Source organism: Bubalus kerabau, chromosome 8 (assembly GCF_029407905.1).
Source record: "Bubalus kerabau isolate K-KA32 ecotype Philippines breed swamp buffalo chromosome 8, PCC_UOA_SB_1v2, whole genome shotgun sequence".
NCBI classification, from domain to species: domain Eukaryota; kingdom Metazoa; phylum Chordata; class Mammalia; order Artiodactyla; family Bovidae; genus Bubalus; species Bubalus kerabau.
This window is the reverse complement of record NC_073631.1, coordinates 60,696,722-60,711,442: the sequence shown is the minus strand read 5'-3', so window position 1 is coordinate 60,711,442 and position 14,721 is coordinate 60,696,722. Positions and strand designations below refer to the sequence as shown.

Sequence of the window (14,721 nt, the reverse complement as noted above, 5' to 3'; positions counted from 1 at the left end):
TCTCTGGAAGGAGGGGAGGAAGTGGGAGATGAAAGCAGGGTGGGAGAGTATCTTTCATTCTATTGCATTAAAAAAAAATATTTCTGAACCCCCTTAATCTATTATGTATTAAAATAATAAAAAAAAAAAACAGCAATTGCCTAGGGAAAGAAAAATGGTAAAATCCCAATTGAAACACAAATTAATACAATTATAAATTTATGAGCAAAGAATACAATTTTGAGAATAGAAGTAAAATCATATCAGACTTAGAAAACAAGGAGACAGCTCAAGAAAGTATTAGGTGACTACTGGAGTTTGCTGACTGTAATTATTTAAATAAAAGTCAACCCTTTCCTACAATAGGTCCTACTCCCCACCTTCGGTTCCATTTAGAAGCATCCATGGGCAGCAGGACAAGAGTGGACAACAATAACCAAATATCTCAAGGTTCAGTGTGTAAGTCTCTCCTTCAAGCATCTCTCTCCCTTCCTTTAGCCGTAATTCTTAAAAGTTTAAGAATGTAACCCAAGAGAGTATTAAACTGCTGCTGCTGCTAAGTCGCTTCAGTCGTGTCCGACTCTGTGTGACCCCATAGACGGCAGCCCACCAGGCTCCTCTGTCTCTGGGATTCTCCAGGCAAGAACACTGGAGTGGGTTGCCATTTCCTTCTCCAAGTATTAAACTAGGGGTCTCAAAATATGCATTGTGAAATTATTATCAAGGGACTTTTAAATCTAGTCTCTGGATGTTAGTTAAGCAAATTAAGTAACAAGATATGGACAGATGTTAACCCAATAAAATATTTTATAATTTAAAAAAAAAAAAAAAGAAAACTGAAAATTTCTGTCTTAAGTGATTTACATTTATACTTAGAAGGGAATATTTATGATCTCTAATAGCTATTCCTGAACCTACAATTATAGCATTTTAGTGGGTTTCACCATAATCCTTCTATCTAAACTGGGTGAGCTACAAAAATACCAACACAAATGGGATTCTTATTATTATATTCTTCTTCCCAGGAGTCTTCCTTATTAAGCACTCCTCTTTGCATTAAAAATAATTTCTCAAATAATTTACAAAAGAACAAGAAAATAAATTTTTGTCAAAATAGTGACTCATTTTTAAATTATTATCAATTAGCATTTTATCAAATCTTTACAACCACTCAATATGCCAATCGAAGCCAGTGCTTCATCTTTCCCAGAGACACATGCAAACCCCCAAAGATAACTAAGTAGATTAGAGTGAACACCAATAAAATCTAGGTCAAACTTAATAACCTTCAAAGAGCAGCAGCCACAGTGCATACTAAACACACCAACCGTGAACAAGATGTTTTGATAAAGCCGAAACCAATTCAGGGCCTTCTGAGAGTGATGTATTTCCATATGGTGACTTTTGCATGACTTTCCTTTTTCAGTATATTTACTTGCAAATATAACTCTTATTTTGCTACTTTCAATATAGTAATTCAAATGGTAAACTGGTTACTGAGCATTAATCTTTGGTTGACTCACTGAAATGAACTATTAGATACAGAAACTGGCTGGGGTAGAAAATTATGCCCATGATACAGTCAACCCACCTAAACTTTCAAGTAACCAGGATTTTACTATTAGGAATCAAAATGGAACTGAGAAAGAACAGAATCAGCAAATATTAATAAACTGAGCTGACACTACTCAAGGCTTTTCTCATCGCAGCACCACTTGCTTTCAGGATCAGTGACATCTAATTCTATGGAACAGTGCAGCGGTGTCTTCAGCATCCTCAGGATAGCAAGGGCTTCAGTGAAATGTTTATCTCTAGGCTATTCTTCCCTTGAACTCCAGGGAGGTCCCTGAACCAAAGGGGATCTTACCAAAAAAAAAGCTTTACAATATATATTCTTCCCACAAATTCACTGATCCTTTGGAAAAAAAAAATTCTACAAATACTTATAGACTAAGGTATTAGTGAAGATACACAATAATTAGGTTCTGATCTGGAGAATGGTCCCCCGGTTATGGCTGTGCTAAGTGGTGGTGATATGTGAAGCCCAAGGGTCCACAGACCACAGGTCTCTTTGTTCTAGAGAATTCAGAAACTTTTCATATATGTCTTTGAGATAGAAAGGCCATGGAAGAGCTATTCTTTTAAAGATTTTAGAAGTAATTTGGTTCTTTGCTCCTTTCAGATGAAGTATCTCATAATTTACCCTGTATCATTGAAGTAGTTGCCAGCTAACAGGTAATTTGAAAGTTGGAATGCTGGGAATTGATCCTATGCATTCCTATACTTTTGAAATAGTGTTTTTATATTTAAAATGCTTTCCTAAGCTTCTCACTCTCATTGTACTTGTAGATTTTAAAAAATAAATCATCACTGTGGGATCTATCCCACTAATTATCATAGTTCTTACTCATGCCACACCTTTCCCCCAGTAAATGGTCTGAGTTTTTGTTAAACAAAGTATTTTCATCTAATTATAGACTTTGAGTTAGAAAAATAGTAGAGAGAGTGCCCATATACCTCTCACCCCAAATTTCCTAATTTTAATAGCTTGCATAACCAAGGTATAATCATCAACATAATTGGTTTAATACTGTTAACTAACTGCAAAATTGATTTAGATTGCAAAAGTTCTTCCACAGTTGTCTTTTTTTTCCTCTTACAGTTGACTTATTTTTTTTTTTTAATAATTTAATGAGTGACTAGTTATTTGAGACAGAAAAAAGAACAGGAATTAGAATTGTCAGCTTCTTAAATGAGACATTCATGATTAAGAATATTTTTGTTTTGGACTTGCCTTGTGGCACAATGGATAAGAATCTGCTTGGTGATGCAGAGGACACAGATTTGATTCCTGATGCAAGAAGATCCCACATGCCTTGGAGCAACTGAACCTTTGTGCCACAACCACAGCCAGGAAGCTGCAACGCCTGGGCCCAGGTGCTGCAGCTACTGAAGCTCGCACGCCTAGAGCCTGTGCTCCACAACAAGAGGAGACACTGTAGTAAGAAGCCCACACACTGCAGAGTAGCTCCCACTCGCTGTAACTGGAGAAAGCCAGCATACAACAACAAAGACCCAGCACAGCCAAAACTAAGAAATCAATAAAAAAGACTATTTTTGTTTTATGCTTGAAATATCAGTATAATTGTTTAAGCTCTGCCCAATGTTATTTTATGCATTACTTATTATATAACCTTGGCTGTACTCTGACACATAATAAATAGATGCACAAAAACATATTTTTCACAATTTCAGTCTCCACTCTCCCCTGTTATTTAAAACTAAAGGTAGTTCGCTACACTGGGGGTGGAAGGCTCAGTGCTGTCTGGTGAGGTTTCACAAGAGAGAAGCATCTAGAAGGGCCCTGTCCTAGTGGAAGAGGGGTAGCTGCAGGCAGTCACACTGAGATCCACATCTGTTAACAGCACCAGCGCCTCCACTGTCTAATGTCAAAGCAAGAGGTGATTTGCTACCGGCACCTATGTACGTTCCTCTTTTAACTCTGTATTAGCTCTTCATCCAATTAACCAATGAACTCTGCTTTAAATTATTCTCCCTTTGAGGAATTGCAATGTAAAATGCACATAAGAATTGTAGAAGACCAGGCCAGGGAGAGAAAGGCCTGGGATGACAGTCTCTACTTGTTTCTTTTTCTGTTCCCCTTCTCAGACTGGCAGCACTAGCTGAGATCACATTATATTTTCATGTATTCCGTAATGTGAAAGCTTGGATCTTGGAATAACAAATGTGCTTAACTACCCATGGCGCACCACCAGGAACATTATTTTGACACATATATGAAAACTGGAAGTATAAATTGTTCTGGCATGAGGAGGATACTCCATCTCTCCTAGAAGTTAACAGCAGACAACTTCAGTACAACTGGCTGGGGAGTCGCCTTTTAGTAATTCTCTAGTCATCGGCACTAGTCAGAAATTATCTTTTCTTGCAGTGTCATTTCTAAGGGTACTGCAAGGCACTTGCAGTTCTGCTGAAACCTGAAGCCTTATTATAGCTTTGGTTCATTAGGTAGAAAAAAAAAAAAAAAAAAACATTAACAGCTACACTATTTCCTTTGGTTAAATAAGAATAAACTTGAGTCCGTTAGTATTTTCCACCACTCCTATACAACATTCACAGTGCCCAGGTGCTATGAAAATAAGAATTCCACTCTGCTCTGGAAACAGAAGTATTTATAAAATTGTGGAAATAATTGTTACTTACTTAAGAAGTGTGTTGGGAGGTCCAAAGCTTGGGAGAGAATGTATGTGCTGATGTTTACAAACTGTACAAAAGTATTCAAACTTCAGGCTTAAACGCAACGTTACTCCTTCCACAGACAGTTGCATATAAAAATTCTAAAATGTTTTGTCACTTGTCTACTGTATTTGGTCCAAAAGACCTTGGTAGGATACCAAAGTTATAAATTATATTTAAATAAACACACTAAAAATATACATATATATATGATATAAAACCCCCAATCAACTTAGAGCTTCCTATAATTTGATATCAAATTTAGAAGGTTTTTTATATAATTTATGTGTACCGTTTAAATCCATCTGACATATTCATATCCTTAAGAGAAGATTTTAAAAATTAAATGACTCAAAACTTATAATTAATGTTCGAAGCTATAAAATGTCATTTTTCTCCTTTTCACTTACTCTATTGCTTGGGTTAGGCTGAGGGGACCAAAGAAATCTTAAAAAAAAAAAAAAAAACTGTGATCTGAAACTGTGCCCTGTTGTATACACTTCAAGCAGGATTTAGAATTAGGAAAAATTCTATGACCGATTGAGAGAATACAAGGTGGCCCTGGTACTTCAGATGTAAAGTATGAGCAAGACATGTGATTCTCATTAAATTCTGGATGGAATGTATTTCTCATCAGATTGATAGTCAAGGCTTTCATTTAATGTGTAACAAGGGAGAAGCTGGAAGCTGGTAGTTTGGATTGATTTTCTGGTTTGGCCCACTGCATGGCACAGTCAATAATTAGATTAGTTGTATCAAAGAGTTTCACCATTCCAAATCTTCACCTGGGAAGAGGAAAGCCTGGGGCAGTTGCTATGGCTAGGCCCTCAGGCATAAACACACTGCCCCACCAGTATAACCATCTCTTGAATTTTAGTTATTGGACAACAATAAAGACAAAAAATTGGAGAAGGAAATGGTTACCCACTCCATTATTCTTGCCTGGGAAATCCCAGAGATAGAGGAGTGTGGCTGGCTACAGTCCATGGGGTTGCAAAGAGCTGGATATGACTGAAGTGACTGAACAGCAACAGCAGCAAGGACAAAAATACATAAACAGTGAATCATTTATTGATCATGAATCAACTTTTCCTGATGAAGAAACAATGAATATCATTATTCTTTATAATAGATCTTAATGACCCAGATATAAAAGATCTTAATGACCCAGATCCTCACCTAGAGCTAGACATCCTGGAGTGCAAGGTCAAGCGGGGCTTAGGAAGCATCACTATGAACAAACCTAGGGGAGATGATGGAATTCCAGCTGAACTATTTCAAATCTGAAAAGATTATGTTAAAGTGTTGTTAAAGTGCTGCACTCAATATGCCAGCAAATCTGGAAAACTCAGCAGAGGCCATCGGACTGGAAAAGACCAGTTTTCATTCCAATCCCAAAGAAAGGTAATGCCAAAGAATGTTCAAAATACTGAACAGTTGCACTCATCTCACATGCTAGCAGAGTAATGTTCAAAATTCTCCAAGCTTGGCTTCAGTAGTATGTGAACTGAGAATTTCCAGATGTTCAAGCTGGACTTAGAAAAGGCAGATGAACCAGTAATGAAATTGCCAACATCCACTGGATCATAGAAAAAGCAAGAAAATTCCAGAAAAACATCTACTTCTGCTTCATTGACTGTGTGGAATTTCCACAACGAACTGTGGAAATTCTTCAAGAGACAGGAATACCAGACGCCCTTACCTGCCTCCTGAGAAACCTGTATGATAGTCGAGAAGCAATATAGTTAAAATAGGACATGGAACAATGGACTGGTTCCAAATTGGGAAAGGGGTATATCAAGGCTGTATATGGTTACCCTTATTTAGTTTATATGCAGAGTACATCATGCAAAATGCTGGACTGGATGAAGCATAAGCTGGAATCAAGATTGCCGGGAGAAATATCAATAACTTCAGATATTCGGATGACATCACCCTTATGGCAGAAAGTGAAGAGGAACTGAAGAGCCTCTCGATGAAAGTGAAAGAAGAGAGTGAAAAAACCGGCTTAAAACTCAACATTCAGAAAAACTAAGATCATGGCATCCAGTCACATCACTTCATGGCAAATAGATGGGGAAACAATGGAAACAGTGACAGACTTTATTTTCTTGGGCTCCAAAATCACTGCAGATGGTGACTACAGCCATGAAATTAAAAGATGCTTGCTCCTTGAAAGAAACACTCTTTCAAACCTAAATGGCATATTAAAAAGTAGACTTTGCTGACAAAGGTCTGTCTAATCAAAGCTATGGTTTTTCCAGTAGTCACATATGGATGTGAGAGTTGGACCATAAAGAAAGCTGAGTGCCACAGAATTGATGTTTTTGAACTGTGGTTTGAAGAAGCCTCTTGAGAGTCCCTTGGACAGCAAGGAGATCAAACCAGTCAATCCTAAGGAAATCAGTCCTGAATATTCATTTCAAGGACTGATGTTGAAACTCCAAAACTTGGGCCACCTGATGTGAAGAACTGACTCATTGGAAAAGACCCTGATGCTGGGAAAGATTGAAAGCAGGAGGAGAAGGGGATGACAGAGGATGAGATGGTTGGATGGCATCACCGACTTGATGGACATGAGTATGAGTAAGCTCCAGGAGATGGTGAAGGACTAGGAAGCCTGGAGTGCTGCAGTCCACAGGGTCACAAAGAGTTGGACATGACTGAGCAACTGAACTGACTGACTAATTTTATTCTCAAACATAAGTAATTCTTGTACTAACAGAGAATTTTTTTAAAAATCATTTTTACTGGACTATAGTTGCTTTACAATGTTGTATTTGGAGAGAAAATGTTTATTCCCTAAGCATAAATACAAGAAAAAGATAAGTTCCTGTTATAAAGTACCATTTTAAAGGACTTTCTTGGTGGTCCAGTGGTTAAAATTCCAGCCTTCTAATGTAGGGGCCTGGGTTCTATCCCTGTTCAGGGACTGAGGATCCAAATGTCTCATAACCCACCCCCACCCAAAGAAAGTAAAAAACAAGTATTATTTTGACAATAAAAGAAAGTATTTGATAGGGTCACTTACTCAGCAAATTACTTTTCTATATGAAGACAAACTACATATGTATTTGGTATCATTATTATCATCAAAAAAGAAAAGGAAATAAATAGAAGGTAAACTTTTAGGAGAAAATAGAAAGTGAGTTCATAAAATATCAACCCTTAAATATAGCTTTTATCTGAAAGTAGGCTTTACTATCAGTTCACTTTTAAAGAAAATTCTATACTTTTATTGCTAGTGCAACCAAACAGGACCCTATAGGGCCTTCCTGGGACAGACCCTCGCCCCCCATGTCCTCTGCTATATTCCTTCCACAAAGTATCTAGGTGGCAGTATCTGATGCACATTTCCTGAGCTGTTTTATGGATGCTAAAACTTCCAAACGGAAGATGTTAACTGCTTGATGACAGTGAGCACATAGTCCCCAGGCCTATTGCAGCTTAAGGACTGATAATGTTACCCCCTATGACACCGCCCTGTTACCTCACCACCAACAAATCAGGGAAGTGTGCACAAGCTGGTCACACAGCCTGGGTCTTCCTTCCCTTACCTGACCTTTAAAAATGCTCCGCTGAAACTCAGAGGGAGTTCAGGTCATTTGAACTCTAGCTACTCAGGATTTCTTGTATGTGTGCATACGTGCTAAGTCACTTCAGTTGTGTCTGACTCTGTGCAACCCTATGGACTGCAGCCTGCCAGGCTCCTCTGTCCATGGGATTCTCCAGGCAAGAATACTGGAGTGGGTTGCTGTACCTTCCTCCAGACTTCTTGTATAGGACCTTATAATAAATGCTTCACTTTCCTTCACCACAACCCAGGTCAGTAGATTGGCTTTACTGCGCATGGGCGAATAAACCCAAATTTAGTTCTGTAACACTGGGACATTTAATAATAACTCACCAAGCCCACTATATATTTAAGCATTACTTTTTCATTAAGTCTATCAAGTCAAATTCATGCGAATATTTTGGCCACAGTCAATTTGGGACTCATAACTGAAATATACTGCTAATACATTGTTAATTTGATCTAAATTATGACTCAAAAGATCTCACTTTTAAGTTAGAAAACTATTTCTTATCACTTGTAGTGTTACAGTCTTTATTTAAGCTATCCTTTGAGGTAGACTGAAACTGATTTCCCAGAACTAAGGTTAATGCGAGTGCAATATCCCAAAGTACTGAGGAGTATTTCACACTGTAGCCTTATTTCTGCTGATGGACAACAGAAATTCAGGTTGACGCTTGCCCAGGAATAGTCCCCTACGTATGCATGTACAAAGGAGGTAAAATCTACCCTTCCCTGTGGCTTTAAGGGAGCATCCAGCTCACCTTGTCACTTGGTGGCAAGTTTACTTAAGTGAGTCTTGTGTGTGACAAAGTAACAGTTCACAGGATTATTTTAAATTCTGCCTTTTATCTAAAACTTTTCTTCCCTCACTTTGTGATCTCACATGGAACAATGCTTTATTTGAACAGTCAGGCTTTATCAGCCTGAAGCCAGGTTTAGGCTGATGAAGACAGGAACAGAACTGTTTCTCTTTCTCCCCAGTGCTTCTACAATCCACTTTAAGCAAAATTGAGAAGAGGCTTCTGGTGACAACATCTGTAGTTCCTCAGGCAGATAAAATCGCGTAGGTAGGGATCAGGATTTACGTATTTTTATTTTTCCCCAAATAATTTAGAATCAATATCCAATCTCAGGGAAAAAGATCTCTGGGATGTTAGAAGGCCTCTGGAGGTTCCAATTTGGCAGAATCTTTGCCAAAGGAGGCCTGCAGAAGATGTTTAAGGGCACCATCCGCCTTGTGTCACAGGGCCCTCTGGCTGCAGGTATCACATTTATGTTTCTGTCACTGTGGGAAACCGAACAGATTGATTTTATTCTAAATACCAAATACTTTAACAATGTAAATAAACAGGAGATCATAAGATCCTCACCTGGAGAACAGGATTCTCGAGAAAAATATGAAGATGGTTGTCGGATATTTCACTTTTTATCCCATCTCTATGCTATAATTATTACTTCATAGTAGAACTGCTATACAGTCAATTAACCAATTCAGAGAAATGCTCTTTTTCTATTCTTCTGCCCCTACACTGCCCCAGAGTCTTTCATATATCATTCAACAAAAGATTGTCTTCTTAAGAGAAAGAAAGCAAAAGGAACAGTTGAAAAAATTTAACTCTTATCTGCCCATTTATGGCTATACATCATAATGAAGGCAAAGAATAGGACTTGGCAGGGAAAAGTTCTTGGTAAAAATTGTATTCCTGGGGTAAACAATCAAGAGTAAAAAAAGATCAGGTTTTCTTTTCTGTACAGAGCTATTCAAACATGTAAACCATGCTGTTTTTAGTAGGTTGAATGAACAGAAAATAAGGAGTTAATACATAATTTTTATATTTGGCCTTGATCAGCAACTCTCACTTCAGGGGCATAGCTTCACACAAGGACAACAGTCTTTCTAGGCATAAAGAGTATATGAGAAGGTATCTTTAAAAATGAAACACTCCAAAGGGTCCAGCCTTCAAATACTCCCATAGCTCCAGTTTGCTATAGATTTTTAGCATAGATGCTATATTCAATTTCCATGTAGATCTACTGACATTATGTCTGAGATAGTAATAGGTTAGGTTATTTGACAGCATTCAGAATTTCTTTGTAATTTCCTGTTTTACTAGGTAGCAGTAGGGGGAAAAAACGCAATAATTGAGTATGGATACTTAAATGAAAGAACATTAAAAAGCTGGTGAACTTGGCTTTCTGTTAAGTATGTCATGTAATTACCTTTTATTCACTCATTCATTTCACAGTCTGTGTCCTATATTACTTAATTGCAGAGAAAAGAGTAGACCGCTCCTGTGTATACTAACTGCTAAATGTATAAGTGAGTCAGTGACCCTGTTCTCAATTCTTGAGAGAAAAAATATATATATTAATGAAGACAATATAAAGGAGACAAAAATCATCCACAGAAATTTTTACTGCCTTCTTAGAAAAACGTGAATTAAGAACAGATTGTCTAAGAACTAAGTTGATTAACTTCCACACTTTATCTTACTCATTTTATTCATAAATCTTACTCTAAATTAAAAAAATATATTTCACATCAGATTCAAACATCTGCAAAGAAATATTAATGATCAAAAGCCAATTACTATAACCATTTTATGTGCAAGGATGGGAGCTCAAGAGTAGCAAATGGACATCTGCTAAAAGGCTGTTCCACTGAAATGTGAAAATAACCATCTTCAAGTTGATATGTATTTATTTTCCAGACATTAAAAATGGTCTGTGTTGATTTCTGTCTGAAATTAGTGATTACATGAGGAGGAGCACAATTTATTGATTTCACCTAAGAACTCAACACCAAACTAACTTAAAAACCTAAAAACCTGCCGTGAACTGGCCACAAAGATTATTTTTACTTCTGGTTCTTGTCAAGAAATATATTCCTGATCTCTTTTCTGCCTAAGTCTTTTAAATGTTTTATCATAAAATATAATATTCAAAGAAGATCAGCTGAAGGATAGTCCATTAATTTTTCTATAGTCTTTAAGTTTTTGATTGGATTCTTTTTAGTCCATTAGAGACTTTGGAATAAAGGCTTTAGAAACTTGTAGAATTTTTTTTCCCCAAAAATGTACTTTGGTACTAGCACCCAGAAATGCTATAATAAATTTCTCTATGAATTTTATCATCATTTTGTTGTGTGTGCAGACATTTGTGAGGCCATCAATTTTTACATCACACATAGTGTCCTTTTATGAGATGCTTGAAAAAAAAATATTTATTTGTTATCCCCCAGAAAAGCTGTTCAGGGGACACTGTAAATATTTTAAGGGGCTGTGGTAGTTTTAAAACATGTGTGAAAATTCTTTGACATTCCTTCAATCTAATTCCCATCTCTTGAATTTGGCCTTGCTTTGGTGTCTCAGTTTTAGTCAACAGAAAGTGATACAAGTGATGCTGCATGATTTAGGAGGCTAGCATAGGAAAGGCAACACAGCTTCTACCATTTTCTTTCTCCTTATCTCTCTTCCTTGCTCCTTTCTTCCTCACCTCCTTCCCTCCTTGTCTCCTCCTCTCCTACCCCCAGGCCTTGGAGACCTTAGTCAACATACAGAAGTTCAGCTACCTGGGCCTCTATGCTGCAGAAGCCACACGGAAGGATCATATGGACAGAGAGAGATGCTCAAGGCATGCCAACAGTCCCACCCTCTGCTCTTTGAGTCTTTCCAGCATCAAGTGCCAAGCATTTGAGTGAGAAAACACAGAGACGATTCCAGCCCCAACTTTCCACACAAACTGGCTAATGCCAGGTAGTACAGAAATGAAGTGACCCCGCCTCCATTAAACTGTCCACACTGCAGATGCATGAACAAACTAAATGTTGTTATTCTTGAGTGATAGGCATGGAAATGTGCCCTCCATTGCCCAAAGATTGCCATACCCTGCCCCCTTGAGTCTACAGGTATGGTAGGTTATATAGAAAGCGGGAATTAAGGTTGCAGATGGTTTTAAGTTTGCTTGGAATTAGCTGCCCTCAAAATAGGGAGATTATTCTGGATTATCCAATGGTCAGTGTAATTACAAGGTCTTTAAAAGGGGAGGGGAGAGGCAGAAGAGAGTCAGAGGGAGAGTACAGAAGTATGATCAGTGAAATGCAACATCACTCCTTTGAAGATGAAGGTAAGAAACCATAAGTCAAGGAACAGGGTAACCTATGCTATGCTATGCTACGTCACTTCAGTCGTGTCTGACTCTGTGTGACCCCATAGACGGCAGCCCACCAGGCTCCCCCGTCCCTGGGATTCTCCAGGCAAGAACACTGGAGTGGGTTGCCATTTCCTTCTCCAATGCATGAAAGTGAAAAGTAAAAGTGAAGTCACTCAGTCGTGTCCGACTCTTAGCGACCCCATGGACTGCAGCCCACCAGGCTCCTCCGTCCATGGGATTTTCCAGGCAAGAGTACTGGAGTGGGGTGCCATTGCCTTCTCTGAGGGTAACCTATAGAAACTGGAAAAGGCAAAGAAACAGACTCTCTCCCAGAACTCTACATAAAGAAACAGGGTCCGACTTGATTTTAACTTGGTAAGATCTATGTGAGACTTCTTATATCCAGAACTTTAAAACAATAAATTTGTGTTAAGTCATTGTTTGTTATAATTAATAACTTTAGCAATGAAATGAAGTGGAGTGAAAGTCATTCAGTCATGTCTGACTCTTTGTGACCCCATGGACTGTAGCCCACCAGGCTCCTCTATCCATGGCAGCAATAGAAAACTATATACTCAAGCCTCTAAGTTTGGGGGTGGGGGGCTTTTTTATCTATTAATTTTGTAATTGGAACAGAGACCTTGCTTAATTCTTAGTTTTGACCTATAGGAAACTCAACCCAATCAATGAGCCATCTTGGACAACTCTGCAGGATCTCATATCTCCACTCTAATTTTCCCTTTCTTCTGCTCTATTTTCTCTCTGGCAATGTGCTTATATTTTATATATTACCTCAAATCCTTTTGGAACCAGGCCAGAAATAAATAAGATTGACTAAAATGATATACTGATATTTATCATAACCTATCAGAAGTAGTGAAATGGACAGAATGAAAAGCATCCTCTTCTTGTCTCTAGCAAAAACCAAACCAAACCTGTAAAGCAGATCAACAGTTTTGGAGAGCATCAACCCAAGACAGAAGCAAACATTTCATTTCATTTAATATTTCCTAAAATTAGGGAAGTATTCAACTCTTCTGTTTTTCAATTTAAAACCATGACATAAAACTTATCTAAAATACAATTAAAAACTATATATATGTATATACACATTTGATATAGACACATTTCAGCTTTGTATTGTCTGTTAAGAGAGAATAAAAAAGAGAAAAATATCAGGAGTTGACAGAGAAAAACACAGAAAGAAAATGGAGATGTTAAAACAGAATGGTGGGGAGAGAGAAAGAGATCCTCACAGAGACACACAGGAGATAGTCAAACAGACATGCAACAAAAAGAGGTACACTCAGAAGGGAGAGAAAGGCACTTTCATGGCATAATTAACACTCCCAGCATATGCCTTGTTACTGAGTATTTCTGATATTACACTGGGTTTTAACATGATATCTCTCTCAGCAGTTACTCTCTAAACCTAGTGTACCTGGCCTTTCTCAGGTCTTCTCAACCTCAGAAATCACATTCCTCAAAGGCAGCTTAGCCTCTCCCAGTTTCTGAGCCAGAGGTAACCAGGGCAGAGAGTGCAGAGTAGAAGCCATCACCTGACAAATGGGATCCTTCCAGTTGCTTTAGGTGACGCTTCTGTACCTGCCACCCGGCTGCAACCATCTCCATGTAGATCACATTCTTGTCACTAGGATTCTGCCTCCCTCAGTTGTCCTTACCTGCATATGTGGTCTGGACAGCCTTTTAAATGTGTACCTCTGTCTCTCCTATCTACTTAACGCTACTCTCTGGAGTCCTGCTCTAAAACATATGCAAAAGGCAAAGCCACTGCATGAGATGACCTAGTCATAAACTCTCCCTGGAGGCAATTTTCTAGTCCCTTTCAATATTATAATTTATAATTTTGGACATCTTCTTGAGATCTCTACAATTTTGCCCAAAAAAGAAATGGCAGAAGATTCTCTTTACATGGAGGCAGATGTGGTTAGGCTGCTTGTCAACTAAAAGCCAGAAAAAAAAGAAACAAAAACACTGCTGAGGTGTATTTATAGTCCCTTCTCTGCAGAGTCCCCTGATTGAACAAAACTATTTGCCTATTGAGAATCAATGTGAAAAAAGAAAAACATCTCGGAAATTCTTAACGACTGTACCTTTGACTTCCTTGTAACTCTGCCATGGTTGGTACTGAATGCCAACAGGATTTAATGGCAACTGAAATTGCTCTCATTACCAAAATCCACAAAACATGGAAACCAGTGAAACAGTGTATAGGATTAAGTAACACTAAGACGTTTACCTCCATTTAAGAAAGTAATATGTGGTCTGGACAACTTTTTAAATGTGTACCTCTGTCTCGCCTATCTATTTAATGCTACTGGCTGGAAACGTATGCAAAAGACAAAGCCACTGTATGAGATGACTGAGAAATAGACTCCCCCTGGAGGAGAGAAAGTAAGGTCCATTTGAGAAGGTAGTGAAGTCATTCAGTCATGTCTGACTCTTTTGCAACCCCATGGACTGTAGCCTACCAGGCTCCTCCGTCCATGGAATTTTCCAGGCAAGAGTACTGGAGTGGGTTGCCATTTCCTTCTTCAGGGGATCTTCCCAGCATAGGGATCAAACTCAGGTCTCCTGCCTTGCAGACAGATGCTTTACCATCTGAGCCACCAGGGAAGCCTTTGAGAAGGTAAAGTCCCCTTTAATCTTGGATATGAATAGGAACTCCTCATTTTCCTTGAGATAGGTTCACCCATGGTTACAGAAATGCTGCCTATAAATTCTATTTTGTATCA

General features: G+C 38.3%; 1 protein-coding gene across 10 annotated transcripts in view; it reads right to left on the bottom strand.

Moving 5' to 3' along the window:
- IMMP2L (inner mitochondrial membrane peptidase subunit 2) overlaps nucleotides 1-14,721 on the bottom strand; it is a 984,232-nt gene that overhangs the window by 274,588 nt on the left and 694,923 nt on the right. The window lies entirely within an intron of this gene.